Source organism: Xenopus laevis, chromosome 2L, assembly GCF_017654675.1.
Source record: "Xenopus laevis strain J_2021 chromosome 2L, Xenopus_laevis_v10.1, whole genome shotgun sequence".
Taxonomy (NCBI): domain Eukaryota; kingdom Metazoa; phylum Chordata; class Amphibia; order Anura; family Pipidae; genus Xenopus; species Xenopus laevis.
The window spans coordinates 148,632,034-148,646,117 of NC_054373.1; the positions used below are offsets into that span (position 1 = coordinate 148,632,034).

The following is a 14,084-nucleotide window of genomic DNA, read 5'->3' on the forward strand; positions in this document are numbered from 1 at the left end:
CCTTTTGCAAGGCTCTGGTTGGCAGCCAGAAAAAGAAAAGACTTCCCGCCCACCTAATGGCAAGGGCAAAGGAAGTGAAGCTTGATTAAGCATGGGTGCATGTGCATCTCCCCCGACTCAAAATGCAAGTCAGGGGCCACCCTCATGGGAGCACAGCGGCCCAGCTTTCATCAAGCTTCTGCTTCTCAGCCTAGTCCAGAGGACCAATGGTTTCTCCGTTCTTCAGATAGGATCATTAGAACAGATACTCCTCTTTGGTCTTGCCAGCCAGAGGACCAAGTGGTTCCAAAGGTACTACACTTGATCTTAGCCAAAAGGCCGAGAAGTGACTGATACTTCAAATGCATGCTCTGCTCAACCTCCTGCTCAGATTATGCTAAGGACAAACAAAATGGTTCTCATCCAGACCAGGTAAGCATTATAGTAGGGAGAGCTGCTATAGATAGATGTGGATTTTCTATTTTTCTGAAATTTACATTGCTTTAACACAACCTTCTAGGAAATTTAAAATCAGGGTTCTACTGTACATTTGTACGTTCTACTGTAACTTTACCAATAACCAATACAAGAGGTAAAAGCCCTGATCAATAGATAATACAATCTAAAATAAAAATGTCCCTAGTACCTAAGATCTTGTACCTTTATGTATCTTTTCGAATACCTATGAATTTAAATACCAGAGAAGAGGTACTAATTTGGTTACTACACAATGAAAGGTTGAACTTCCAAATTTTCTGCTACTCCTAGTAGGCAGCCTAACCTGCTAATATGATTAAACTAGACATACCTACTCACAAGATTATATGGGATAGATTTGAGGCTCATATTTTAAAACTTGCCTCTCTGAAATCTGTTATATGGATTCATTCAAGGCACAGACAAAAGGAGCTGACAATTATTAAAAGAGTCCTGTCACCCACACATAAAAAGTTGTATAATAAAAGTCCTTTGCAAATTAAACATGAAACCCAAATTCTTTTTTCTTATTAAAATGTCCGTACCTGTTATAAATGGTGTCTCAGCTGCCTATCATATATTGCCTGCCCCGTCTTTATGGCTCAGGCATAGAGGCAGGGCAGGAGATTACTTTCACTTTCCATTCTGTACTTCCTAAATTCGTTGCCCCCCCCCCATTACATTCCACCTCCATTTTCACCATCTAATTGTGTAGCTAGTGCATGGGAATGGGCATCAGGTCCTCCATTGTGGTACATAAACAAGATTTTGGCGTGATGCAAAGCTTGCCTTAATAACAATGTTCACAAAATGTCCCCACCCTGCTTGCTGTGATTTTATAATTTCCAGACTGAAGGAAACAAGATTTCAATATAGTGTAAGTAAAGTTTGTATTTTGCTTGATTAAAACAAAAGAAAATAATTAGGAATTACTTCTTAGGGTGACAGGTCCCCTTTAAGTATACCTTATGCTGAGTAAATAACTAGATGACCACTGGAGAGACAGATGCTATATTCTTTTTTTATTTCACAATTTTGAGGTAAACAGTCAGGTTTTCAGACTCCGGAACAAACACATAGCATGTCTTAAAGGATGTGGTATTAAAAGATAGAAGTTGCAATTCATGTATGTGACCTTATTTGGTATCATATAAGCACTTAATTTAATTAACACTTTGGATGCTAAAGCTTTTGTGCACCTTTTAATATATTTCTACACAATCAAGCAATATAGAGGCTAGCAGTTTATCCAAAATAATCCCTAACAACTGAAACAAAGGAACAAGTGCTAGCCAAGTGCCCAGCACCTCAGTAAAATAATCATTGCAGTTTGGAACCATTCCCCAGGCTCTCTGGCTACCTTGGTGGATTCAGAAATGCATAAAAGAACAAATGCAGAATACGTATTACATCACTGTAATGTAAAGAGTATTTTCTTCCATTGTGAAGTGATGGATTCTGAGACTAGAAGTCTCTCTGCTTTCCAGAGAATCTGTGCACCAACCACTATGATAAGCAGAGAAACTTCAAGTCCCAGAATCCATCACCTTACAGTAGAACAAAGTGAGGGAGAGGTTCGCATTACAATCCATGGCTGGCGAAAAAAATAGTTTATCGCTAGTGACTGATCCTTCAAATGCATGCTCTGTTCAACCTCCGGCTCAGATTATGCTAAAGGGATACTGTCATGGGAAAATGTCAAAATGAATCAGTTAATAGTGCTGCTCCAGCAGAATTCTGCACTGAAATCAATTTCTCAAAAGAGCAAACAGATTTTTTTATATTCAATTTTGAAATCTGACATGGGGCTAGACATATTGTCAATTTCCCAGCTGCCCCAAGTCATGTGACTTGTGCTCTGATAAACTTCAATCACTCTTTACTGCTGTACTGCCAGTTGGAGTGATATCACCCCCCTCCCTCTCCCCCCTCAGCAGCCAAACAAAAGAACAAAGGGAAGGTAACCAGATAACAGCTCCCTAATACAAGATAACAGCTGCCTGGTAGATCTAAGAACAACACTCAATAGTAAAAACCCATGTCCCACTGAGACACATTCAGTTACATTGAGAAGGAAAGCAGCTTGCCAGAAAGCATTTCTCTCCTAAAGTGCAGACAGGCACAAGTCACATGGCCTGGGGCAGCTGGGAAATTGACAAAAAAAAACCTAGAGGAGCAAATCAGTGAATTTGCAGAGGCACATAACGACCTTGCGGACTCGCATACTAAAGTACAGGCGGAAACTGACAGACTGTCCGAAAAGCTAACAGATCTGGAAGACAGATCCCGCCGTAATAACCTACGGATCAGAGGGATCTCTGAAGAGGTAGGCCCACAGGAGTTGGAGCAGCACATCCCGCAGCTGTTGGCTGCCATCATGCCAGACTCCCACCAATTGGAACGGGACCGTATTCACAGGGTCCCCAAGCACAAGGTGGCCCGATGCGGCACCACGAGATGCACTGGTACAGATCGACTTCTTTAAAACCAAAGAGAAGCTACTTTCGCTTGCTCGGAAAAAGGAGGGGTGGCCGTCGGAATACCAAAAAATGGAGGTTTATACAGATCTGTCGCCTGCAACGTCACTAAAGACGATGGCCTTTGCTGAAATTACGTCTCTACTAGCCAACACAGCATTCCTTATAGGTGGGGTTATCCGGTCAAGCTGATAGTACAAAGAAATGGAGTGCCCACAACGCTATCAACAGCTGATGACGCAAAGAAAGCCCTCATACGGTGGAACATCATCCCACCGGAGCAGGACATAGAGACCCGGGTACAACGCAGACCTCCCATACCACCGAGCAAATTGAGGAAAGATTGGTCTAAAGTATAATGTCGCCTATGGTTAGGTTAAACTACAGAGATGTCAAATCCTGCTGCCCCCATAAGGAACCAAAGTGATCAGGACGGTAAGGTAATTCAGAAATTCCCCTGTCCACAGTGAGATACAGAATCTGTGGAGCCCCCACTGACTCCATACTAACTGAGTAGTCACACCATGGTATTTAATATACGCTACCACATGCACTTTTTGCAGTTCTTAAGTTTAATGTTCTATGTTTTGTTGACACACATGTTTTACTATACTGTTTTTTCCACCATACCTAAGTGGTATCGCAGAAATGCAAGGTTAACTCAATGTGATGTTGTAACGAATGTAGTATTAGAAGTAACTATTGAATTAATGCATCGGAATACTGGGATTTCCCAGCGGGTAAAGCAATTGGCCATTTTGATGAGATTGTATGCTTTTATTCTCTGAATGCTAGGGGACTAAATTCCCCCAATAAAAGGAATCAAGCCCTCAGAGATGTCTAAAGCTGATATACATTTCTATCAGGAAACGCATTTTAGTGTAAAGAATCAGCCAAGGTTTTCAAACAAGCATTACCCCCATAGCTACCACTCATATTCACAAAATAAAACTAAGGGAGTGTCCATTTTGGTGTCCTCACGTGTGTCATTTCAACTGTTGTAGTTGGTTGTTGACAATGTCAAATACACTTTGGTAAATATATATGTCCCAAATGACAATCAGAGTAGATTTCTTGCGCATACTTTTACCAAACTGCTTAATGACAGGCAGGGGAAATGCATAATAGCCGCTGATTTTAACTTGACCCTAAACCCTCACTTAGATGTTCATAGAGCAGGTAGGAGAAAATTAGTTCATACTTACCGAAATTTTCTTTTCCTGGCCATCCTCCCCGTCAGCATAAAATACACGAATGGGTTAATCTCCTGCTGCTTCCCAGCCTGGACAGAAGAACATGTTAATTTCCTTAGCCATAAAGCCCAACCCCCTTCTGACTCAATCAGTCTCTTTATAAAGCAAACAAAGAAACAAAAAAAGGGTGGGTATGCTGACGGGGAGGATGGCCAGGAAAAGAAAATTTCGGTAAGTATGAACTAATTTTCTCCTTTCCTGGCCATCCTCCGTCAGCATAAAATACACGAATGGGTCATACCCAAGCAATCAAATAAAGGGAGGGAGACAATGATGCTTAATTTCTTTTATATGCAGAACAAAGAATAGATTGCCCAAACTGGGCTTGAGCTGAAGACATGACATCTAATCTGTAATGCCTTATAAACGTGTTGGGAGTGACCCAAGTCGCAGCCCTGCAGATTTCCTCAGACGAAATTCCTGCCTCTGCTGCCCAAGAGGCGGCCATGCCACGTGTAGAATGTGCCTTAACTCCTCCAGGCAAAGAACTGCCCTGCTCCTTGTAAGCTGAAGCTATGGCCTTGACTATCCAGGAACTTAACGTAGATTTAGAAGCTTGCTCCCCCTTTCTCTTTCCTGCTGGAATGATAAACAACATCCTTGATTTCCTGATGCTTTCCGTTCTCTTGATGTAAACCTCTAAGCATCTTTTAACATCCAGTGTTGAATCCTTCTCTTGAGAAGATATGGGAGGCTCAAAAGCTGGTAGGACAATAGGCTCATTGATATGAAATTTAGTTACAACCTTAGGAAGGAAACTTAGAACTGGCCTAAGAATCACCTTCTTTTCATGAAAGATGGTAAAAGGAGGATCCACAGAAAGGGCTTGAAGCTCGGAGATCCTTCTTGCTGATGTAATGGCCACTAGAAAAAAGGTTTTTAAAGTGAGTAACCACAAAGGTGCTTGTTCCAGAGGTTCAAAAGGCTCATTAGATAGGGCTTCCAATACTAGTGGAAGATCCCAGGTTGAAGAGACAGACTTGGTTGGAGGTCGAATTCTAAGTACACCTTGGAAGAATCTTTCCACCAATGGATCCTTGGCATATCTTACTCCTAAGACTGCAGATAAAGCAGAAGTGTGACCCTTCAAAGTGCTGAGACTTAAACCCTTTTGAAGTCCTTGCTGGAGGAACTCCAAGACGTCCGCCACAGATGGTGTTAAAGGGTTAAGCTGCCTGTCTGAAGCCCAGGTAGAAAAGGTTTCCCAAACCTTATTATATTTAGCATTGGTGTTGCTTTTCCTAGCTTTAATCAGGGTCTCTATTACTGAATCTGAACAGCCTACTTCTTTTAAGATCTTCCTCTCAACCTCCAGGCCATCAGCTTGAGACTGGATGGATCGGGATGTTTCCACCTGCCCTGGAGAAGAAGGTCTCTGGTTTGAGGGAGAAACAAGGGTTCCGCTACTAACATCCGTCTGAGGAGTGGGTACCAGGGTCTCCTGGGCCAATCCGGGAGAATAGCAATCACTTCCATATTCGAGGTCAGGACCTTCCGCAAGACTCTCATTACTATTGGTATTGGAGGAAAAACATAGGCAAACAGACCCTCCCAATTCTGGGAGAGAGCATCCACCGCTGCAGCTCCTGGACAGGGGGCTCTGGAGAAGAAATTCTTCAGCTTGGCATTCTGCTCTGTCGCCATCAGATCTACTTCCGGACAACCCCAAAGAGATGTTATCCAAGCAAAGACCTCTTGATTTAGTTCCCACTCCCCCTTCGGTAAGTGGTGACGACTCAAGTAGTCTGCTTTCGAGTTTTGAACTCCAGGAATATGCTGGGCTGTCAAGTCCTGAAGATGAATCTGAGCCCACTCCATAGTTGGTGTTGTCTCTCTGAGTAGAGATCTGCTCCTTGTTCCACCCTGTCCTCTGATGTATGCTACAGCCGCAGCATTGTCCGTCCTGACCTTTACAAAGGATCCTAGGAGAGTTTCCTTGAAGGACACTAGAGCTTGAAGGATAGCTCTTAGCTCCAAGACGTTGGAAGGGACTGTGGATTGATCTTCCTGCCAAACTCCTTGTGCAAAGATATCTAGAAGGTGAGCTCCCCAGCCCGACCCGGAGGCATCCGTGAATACTTCTATCCATGGTGGCTCCTCCAAAGGAAAACCCTTCCTGAGATTGCTTGGAACCTTCCACCAAGCGAGGTGCTTCTTGCACTCTTGAGTGATCCGAATTGTCTGAGACCAATTCTGAACAATTGGATTCCATTGCCTGAGAAAAGATAATTGGACAGGTCTCATTCTCCACTTCGCCCACTTGACTAGGCCAATAGTTGAGGTTAGGAGACCTAACAGCCTCATGAATTTCCTTGCTGAAGTGCAAGACCTTTCCTGGAACTGAGATACCTGTAGAACAACATGTTGAATTCTTTGCAATGGAAGAGAAATCATCCCTAAAATTGTGTCTATCTGAGCCCCAAGATACACCATTCTCTGAACCGGAATCATCTGGCTCTTGGCTAGATTTACAATCCAACCAAACTTCTGCAAAACCTCTCTGGTTTGCTGCAGGTTGGATAATAGAGTCTTCGGATCTCTGGCTACTAGTAACAGGTCGTCCAGATAGTGGTAAATCTCTATGTTGTTTTGCCTCAATTTCGCTATTACCACAATAATCACCTTTGTAAAGGTTCTTGGTGAAGTCGCGAGTCCAAATGGGAGACAGCGAAACTGGTAATGTTGATCTCGCAAACAGAAGCGTAGATACTTCTGGTGTTCTTGAGCAATAGGGATATGTAGATAAGCGTCTTTTAAGTCCAAAGACGCAAGCCAATCTCCTGGATGAATGACAGCCTTTATTGTCGACAAGGTTTCCATCTTGAATGGCTGATACTTTAGAAATTTGTTTATTTCTCGAAGATCCAATATTGGACGTAGATCTCCGGAAGCTTTGGTGACTAGAAAAAGAGGAGAATAGAACCCTTTTCTTTCCTCTTGAAGATGGACTACTGAAATTGCCTGTTTTAATAACAGTTGTTGGACATAATGAAAAAGAGCTTGCCTTTTTGAGGGCTCTTTGGGTATAGTGGTAGAAACAAAATGATCTACGGAAGGTTTTAAAGAAAAATCTAAACGGTAGCCTCTTTGTACAGTAGCGACTACCCAGGAATCCAAAATTTCTTGGGCCCATACCTCCTGAAATGCGAGCAGTCTTGCCCCAACAGGAGGATGGACAGGGAGACCGTCATTGAGCCTTTGGAGAGGGTTTAGGCGATCTTGGAGTCTTAACTCTGGATTTGAAAGCGGCCTGATTTGATCGCCAGGATGGGGTTCTGAAATCTCTTCCAAATCGGAATCCTCTAGACTCGTCTCTTCTTCGTGAAAACCCCTCTGGCTGTTTTCGAGAATTGTCTCGAAAGCGTCTAGTCTGAGGCAAAAATGTGCTCTTTCCACCTGAAGATTTAGAAATGATGTCATCTAGAGCCTTCCCAAACAATCTCTTCCCCTCATAAGGCATCTTGCAAAGTGAATTCTTAGAAGCTGTGTCAGCAAACCAGGATCTCACCCAAAGGGCTCTACGGGCTGCAACGCCAAATGCCATGGCCCGTGCCGATAACTGCACTAAATCCAAAGAGGCTTGAAGGCAAAAATTAGATGCTAATCTAAAATCTTGAATACCTTCTAAGATCTTTTCTCTGGGCACCAAATCTCTCACAGCTTGCTCCAGATTCTCCGACCACAAAGAGAGAGCCTTAGTTACTGAAACCAAAGCCACTGATGGCTTACAGGCTGCACCCGCCGACATGTAACATTTCTTTAATTCAGATTCCATACGTCGGTCCATAGGGTGCTTCAGGGCAGAGATATCATCTATAGGTAACGCAGTCTTCCTAGACAATCTCGCTACCGGAGCATCCACAGAAGGAGGTGTACTACAAATTTCCTGAATATCATCTGAAAAGGGATATAACTTTTGAATCCTCTTTTCAACCGGGACTCTCTTAGAGATCTTTTCCCATTCAATACGGATCAGGTCTTGAACCTCCTTATGGACAGGAAAAACTGTCTTCTTTCTCTTAGAAAAAAGGAGGGAAGTTGAGGGCTGGTCTGGGTCCTCTAGATTCAGAGTACGCTTGATAGCTTTAATAAGAGGCACTAAATGCTTTTGATCAAAAACTGAAATTTCTTCATCAGCATCTTCCTCATCAGATGTATCAGTAGATGAGATCTCTTGCACAGAAGAATCCTTATTTATTAGAGATAGATCTGAAGTAGAGAGTACTGTCTCTTTAAGAGTCTGGGAGACTGCACTTTTAATCCACTGCATTAAAGACTGCTGATCCGGAAGACCAGAGGAAGTGGAAGGTATAGGTGGGTCTTGAGAGGGTCCCTCTATCTCCCTAGAAAGATATTCATCGAAGCAGTTTTGACAAACTCTTTTATCCTTAATGGCAGCATTGCTACAAGTCTTGCAGCGTCTCTCAGAATCATGCCTGCTCTTCTTACTTGGCTCTTCCAAAGGAGCAGAGGCACTATAGAAATAAGGATAGGCATAGCCGTTAGTGTGGGGATTCTTTTCGAAAGAAGGTGCAGAAAAAAATATCTTCTGTACTCACGTAGTGGCTTTAGGAGCGGCTCTCTTGGAGGCAGCCGAATCCATCGCATAACCCGCAGTTCAGCAACAAGGGCAGCGAGGAATCGGCAAGATGAACTTTTAAAAAGGTCACGATGACGTCATCGCGCGCACCAGAACCCGGAAGTGCGGTACGCAAATAGGAGCCGCAAAAGCGGCGAACATACCCTGGCCGCACAGGGTCCCCCTCCAAGCAACGCAGTTGCCGTACAGGATAGGGGCTACGGGCAGAGAGAAGATCCCCCAAGAACTGTGCCCGGTAATCTCTTCATGCTGTGAGTACTACAAAAACCAAAAAAGAAAAAGAAAAAAAGGATTACACAGAGGGAACAATCTCCTCTGCTATCCAGACTGGGACAGAAGAAAAAAGACTGATTGAGTCAGAAGGGGGTTGGGCTTTATGGCTAAGGAAATTAACATGTTCTTCTGTCCAGGCTGGGAAGCAGCAGGAGATTAACCCATTCGTGTATTTTATGCTGACGGAGGATGGCCAGGAAATTAAGGAGGTAATAAACAAAAATCGTCTAGCTCAAGCCAAAAGATTTAAAGCTCTACTACATAACTTTGCCCTGATCAACATATGGAGAGCTAAATACCCCTTAGAAAAGACTTCACGTATTACTCCCCAAGATTCCGAACGCGCACTAGAATTGATATGTTCCTTACTGATTTGCAAACTACCCCACAAGTTACCAAACCGTGGATTGGTTTGCGAACATGGTCGGACCACGCTCCGATTGGTATGGAACTCCCCTTAAATAAACTCTCAGACAAACTCCCCTGGAAACTGAACACTACATTATTACAGAATGAGGAGAACAGAAAGTATATTGAGCAGAAAATAATAAAAAATTTTAGGGAAAACAATCCTCGGGATACCAGCTGGGTAGACCTCGGGATACCAGCTGGGTAGACCTCGGGATACCAGCTCGGTAGACCTAGAAAAAAACCTTATACAAAACTTTAATGCGAATACAGTTAAGCAAATAGAGGAAACACAAAGTAAATTGAACACGATTTTAGCTGCTAAAACAGCGTACCTGCTACAATGTATGAAGCACCACTTTTACACTAAGGGCAACAAAGCTGACCGCTTGCTAGCAAATTTGCTAAGACAAAAACTGGCACAAAATCGAATACAATACTTGATGGAAGCTCAAACGAAAATAACAGATCCTAAGCAGATAGCAAACAGGTTTGCGCTTTACTATAGGAATCTATATAACATAGGCTCCAACCCAGCGAGTCCAAGGCCCCTCCCAGACCACTTTGAAGCACATCTGAACAAATTAGATCTCCCTTCACCAACCCCACAACAGTTGGAATCCCTAAGTAAACCTATCCAACTCGAGGAAATTCAAAATATTAATATAGAACTGAAACTTGGCAAAGCTCCAGGCCCAGGTGGCTTTACTAATCAGTATTACAAAATGTATGTTGACCTATTATCTCCGCACCTGCTTCGATTATTCCAGAATATCATGGACACAGGTTTGATTAATCCAGAGTACTTACAAGCCCACGTGGTTACCATCCCTAAACCTGATAAAACCCAAGATCAGTGTGAAAATTACAGACCCATTGCTTAATACTGACCTCAAAATATACCCTAAGTTACTAGCTCAAAGACTTAATTTGGTACTGCCCTCTCTTATTAAAAACAATCAAGTGGGATTTATACTTACCAGACAAACAGCCGACAGTTCCAGGAGGTTCCATAATATTTTACATTTACTTAAAAGCACTAAAACACCGGCCCTACTACTTTCCCTAGAAGCAGAGAAGGCGTTTGACAGGGTAAACTGGGAGTATTATGAGAGCTAAACTAGCAAAATTCCAGCTTGGAGACTCGTTTTAAAAAGCTATATCTTCACTATACTCAAAACCAACAGCTAAAATTTGTACCATGGGAGCCCTGTCAGACGCCTTCGAGCTTACAAATGGGACAAGGCATGGGTGCCCACTATCGCCCTTGATCTTTGCCTTAATGGTCGAACCGCTGGCTCAAAGTATAAGGGACAATCAGGATATAAAGGGCGTACACACACCTGTAGGGCAACAGAAGATTGGATTGTTTGCAGATGATATTCTTCTGGCTATCACAAATCCCCTAACCTCTCTACCTAATATTCTTAGAGAACTAGAACAATTCCAAACAATATCGTGGTATAAAATTAATACCACAAAAACACAAGCATTACCCATTAACATACCTAAGCAGGTTCTGAAAGGGATTGCAGATTACCACGCTTTTGAGTGGTGTGATTCCTATGTAACTTACTTGGGAATCAAACTACCCAAAGACCCGGAAATGATTTTCAAGCTAACCCACTCTCCATTGACAAGACTAGCAGAATCAGAATGTAAGAGATGGTGAAAAGAAACAATTTCATGGTATGGGCGCATAATGGCAATAAAAATTAATATTTTACTGAGAATATTATATGTATTTAGAATGTTACAGGTACCACTCCCTCCTAAATATTTAGCAACCTTACAAAAAAGTATAAATAAATTTATATGGCAGCATAAGCCCCCGAGAATGGCCTTCTTGACTACACAATATTCTAGGTCATCGGGAGGATTGGGGATACCTAACATTAAAGCCTATTACACTGCTACTATATTGGAATCAGTTTTTCAATTGCATGCGTAGAAGGGCTGTAGAGCATGGGTGGATATGGAGAACCATATGATAGGAGACAATTCTATAATACACTTTTTCTGGATGCCTAAAAAAAACAGACCGCCTATGGACTGTTTATTGCCTACCACTAAATTGTCGAAAAAAATCTGGGACTTAACACAAGCAAAGCTTAAGTTTGGTACCTTTCCTTCCCCTTTGCTGCCTTTAACAGCGTTGAAGTATTATTTCATACCGCAAATAACTCTTAACAGTTGGATTGAGGCTGAAATTTTCCAATTAGGAAACCTCCTTGGCATCAACACTAAGACGGTTCGAGGACCTGATGCAAACTTATGGTTTACACCAACAGCAACTGTATACCTATGGACAAATCACTCATTTTTTGCGTACCATAACTGTGGATTACAAAACCTTGTACACTAAGACACTGGTGGAGTATCTCTGCAGTAAATTCTGGAATGGAAAAGCGATTTTGGACTGCTACAAAATGCAAATGCAAAGGGAGGAATCTCAAAAACTTCCATATATGAACAAGTGGGAACAAGAGTTACAACAACAGTTTTTTCCGGCTCAATGGTCTGCATGCATCAATAGTCCTAAAGGTTCCACCCACTGCACTAATCATTTAGAAACCCACATAAAACTGGTTGGAAGATGGTGCCTGACACCCTCTAGGATTGCAAAAATATCCCCAATTTACCCCAATGTGTATTGGAGACAATGTGGACAACAGGGTACAATGTTCCACATGTGGTGGCAGTGTGCAAAAGTCACATCATTCTGGACAGCAAACGTCAACCTAATAAAGGAGATACTCAAAAAGAAAATACCCCAGTTGCCTCAGATAGCTTTATTTCAAATCTACCCAGTACCAATTTCAAAGGATGAAAGGCACTTATTGTTCCAAATATTACATGGAAAACGCCAGCTACTCCTCTGATACAGCAGCTAACAAAATGAATAGAATCAAGGAAATGCATGGAAATTTTGTCAGAAACTGATTCAGAAAAGAGACACAAGATCAAACAAGTTAGGGAGCGATGGACTTCCCATCAGATTTCCATATCCACCCAGGTTGCTCAGCCCAGTCCTCCCCATTAAGAAGGCTACAATAAATGCTTTGTGATGTACGCAACTTTTCTAGGCTAGTAATTACTATTTTAAGCTTTCTGTTTAATTTAGGAGTGAAGGGTTAAATGGAGATGTAATATCTGTATATTGATGCATAAAGATTAGAGAGATGTCCTTGCACACTGTACCTTGCGAATACCACCGTATGTCTTTATTTTTTTCTTTATTTGTACTTGTTTCAATAAAAGCAGTATTGAATTTAAAAAAAAAAAAAAAAAATAGTCAAACCACATCTCAAGGAAATTTACTGTACCATAACCATTTCCTGTTTAATGAAATCAAATATCATACCTGATGAAAACATATGGTGTTGTCTTTTTAAACGCTATTTAGTAAGTAAGCAAAGTATATTGTTGCTCAATTATATTAACCTTCAAGAGATAATTTATAAGTGTTGTTGAAATGTTAAACAAATAAATTTATGCTAAACAATCAGTAGAACTTGTCAGTTACATGCTGTTAAAAACAATTTGGGTAAGTATACATGAGCACATTTGTGAGCATTCATAAGTTTTCAATAATGTAAGACACATTCCATATCGGTATACATCATTTAAACTAAGGTAATTTACTTCTAAGGGGTTATTTATTAAAGGCCGGATGCCAATTTGAGTTTTTTATTATAAAATCTGAATTTTTAGTGGAAAAAACTTCAAATTTTTCGCGATTCAATATACGCAGAGGCTGCTAAAAGTCAGAATCCAAAAATACTCCATCTCCAAGCTGTTGGGGTCCTGTAGAAGTCAATGGCAATGGTGCCATTTAAAATTTGAAGCTATCATGGTCTGCGCTGAGTTTTGGCGAAGATACTAAAAAAAATCAGGGTTTCGAGCAAATTTCATGAAAAATTAGAGCGTTTTAGGCATAAAACTTGAAAAGTTTGTGTTTTTTCACAAAAAACTAAATTCTTCTATTCTTTTCCGAACCAATTTTCTCGAGTTTTTTCAATGATAACTAAAGTCAAATTCATGGATTCTAGTTTGGTCGGACTCCTTTTTACTTAAAGGGGTTGTTCACCTTTGAGATAACTTTTAGTATGATATAGAGAGTGATATTCCGAGATAATTTGCAATTTGTTTTAATTTTTTATTATTGAAGGTTTTTGAGTTGTTTAGCTTTTTATTCAGCAGCTCATCAATTTGCATTTTAAGCAATCTGGTAACTAGGGCCCAAATTACCCTAGCAAACATGCATTGATTTGAATAAGAGACTGAAATAGGAATAGGGGTGAGAGTCTGAATAGAAGGATCAGTAATAAAAAGTAGCAATAACAATACATTTGTAGCCTTACAGAGCATTTGTTTTTTTTAAAAGGGGACAATGCCTTTGAAAGTGGTGTAGGGGTATCATGCAAGATTTCCATTATTGCGACACGGGTTCAAGTCCCTACTGGTGCATTAAATTTGATTGAAACTGTTCCACTTCTTTAAGGTGACAATTAAACTGTCAAAAAAACTACCAGTTGACTATAGGCAGAGCCATCCAAATCCATGTAATACTTCTACCATAAAAATTATATAGTGTAACAAAGCTGGTGGAAAAAA

At 41.3% G+C, this 14,084-nt stretch overlaps 1 protein-coding gene across 5 annotated transcripts in view; it reads right to left on the bottom strand.

The window, feature by feature from the left end:
* b4galnt1.L (beta-1,4-N-acetyl-galactosaminyl transferase 1 L homeolog) overlaps nt 1-14,084 on the bottom strand; it is a 125,271-nt gene that overhangs the window by 64,031 nt on the left and 47,156 nt on the right. The gene's annotated exons all lie outside the window — the stretch shown is intronic.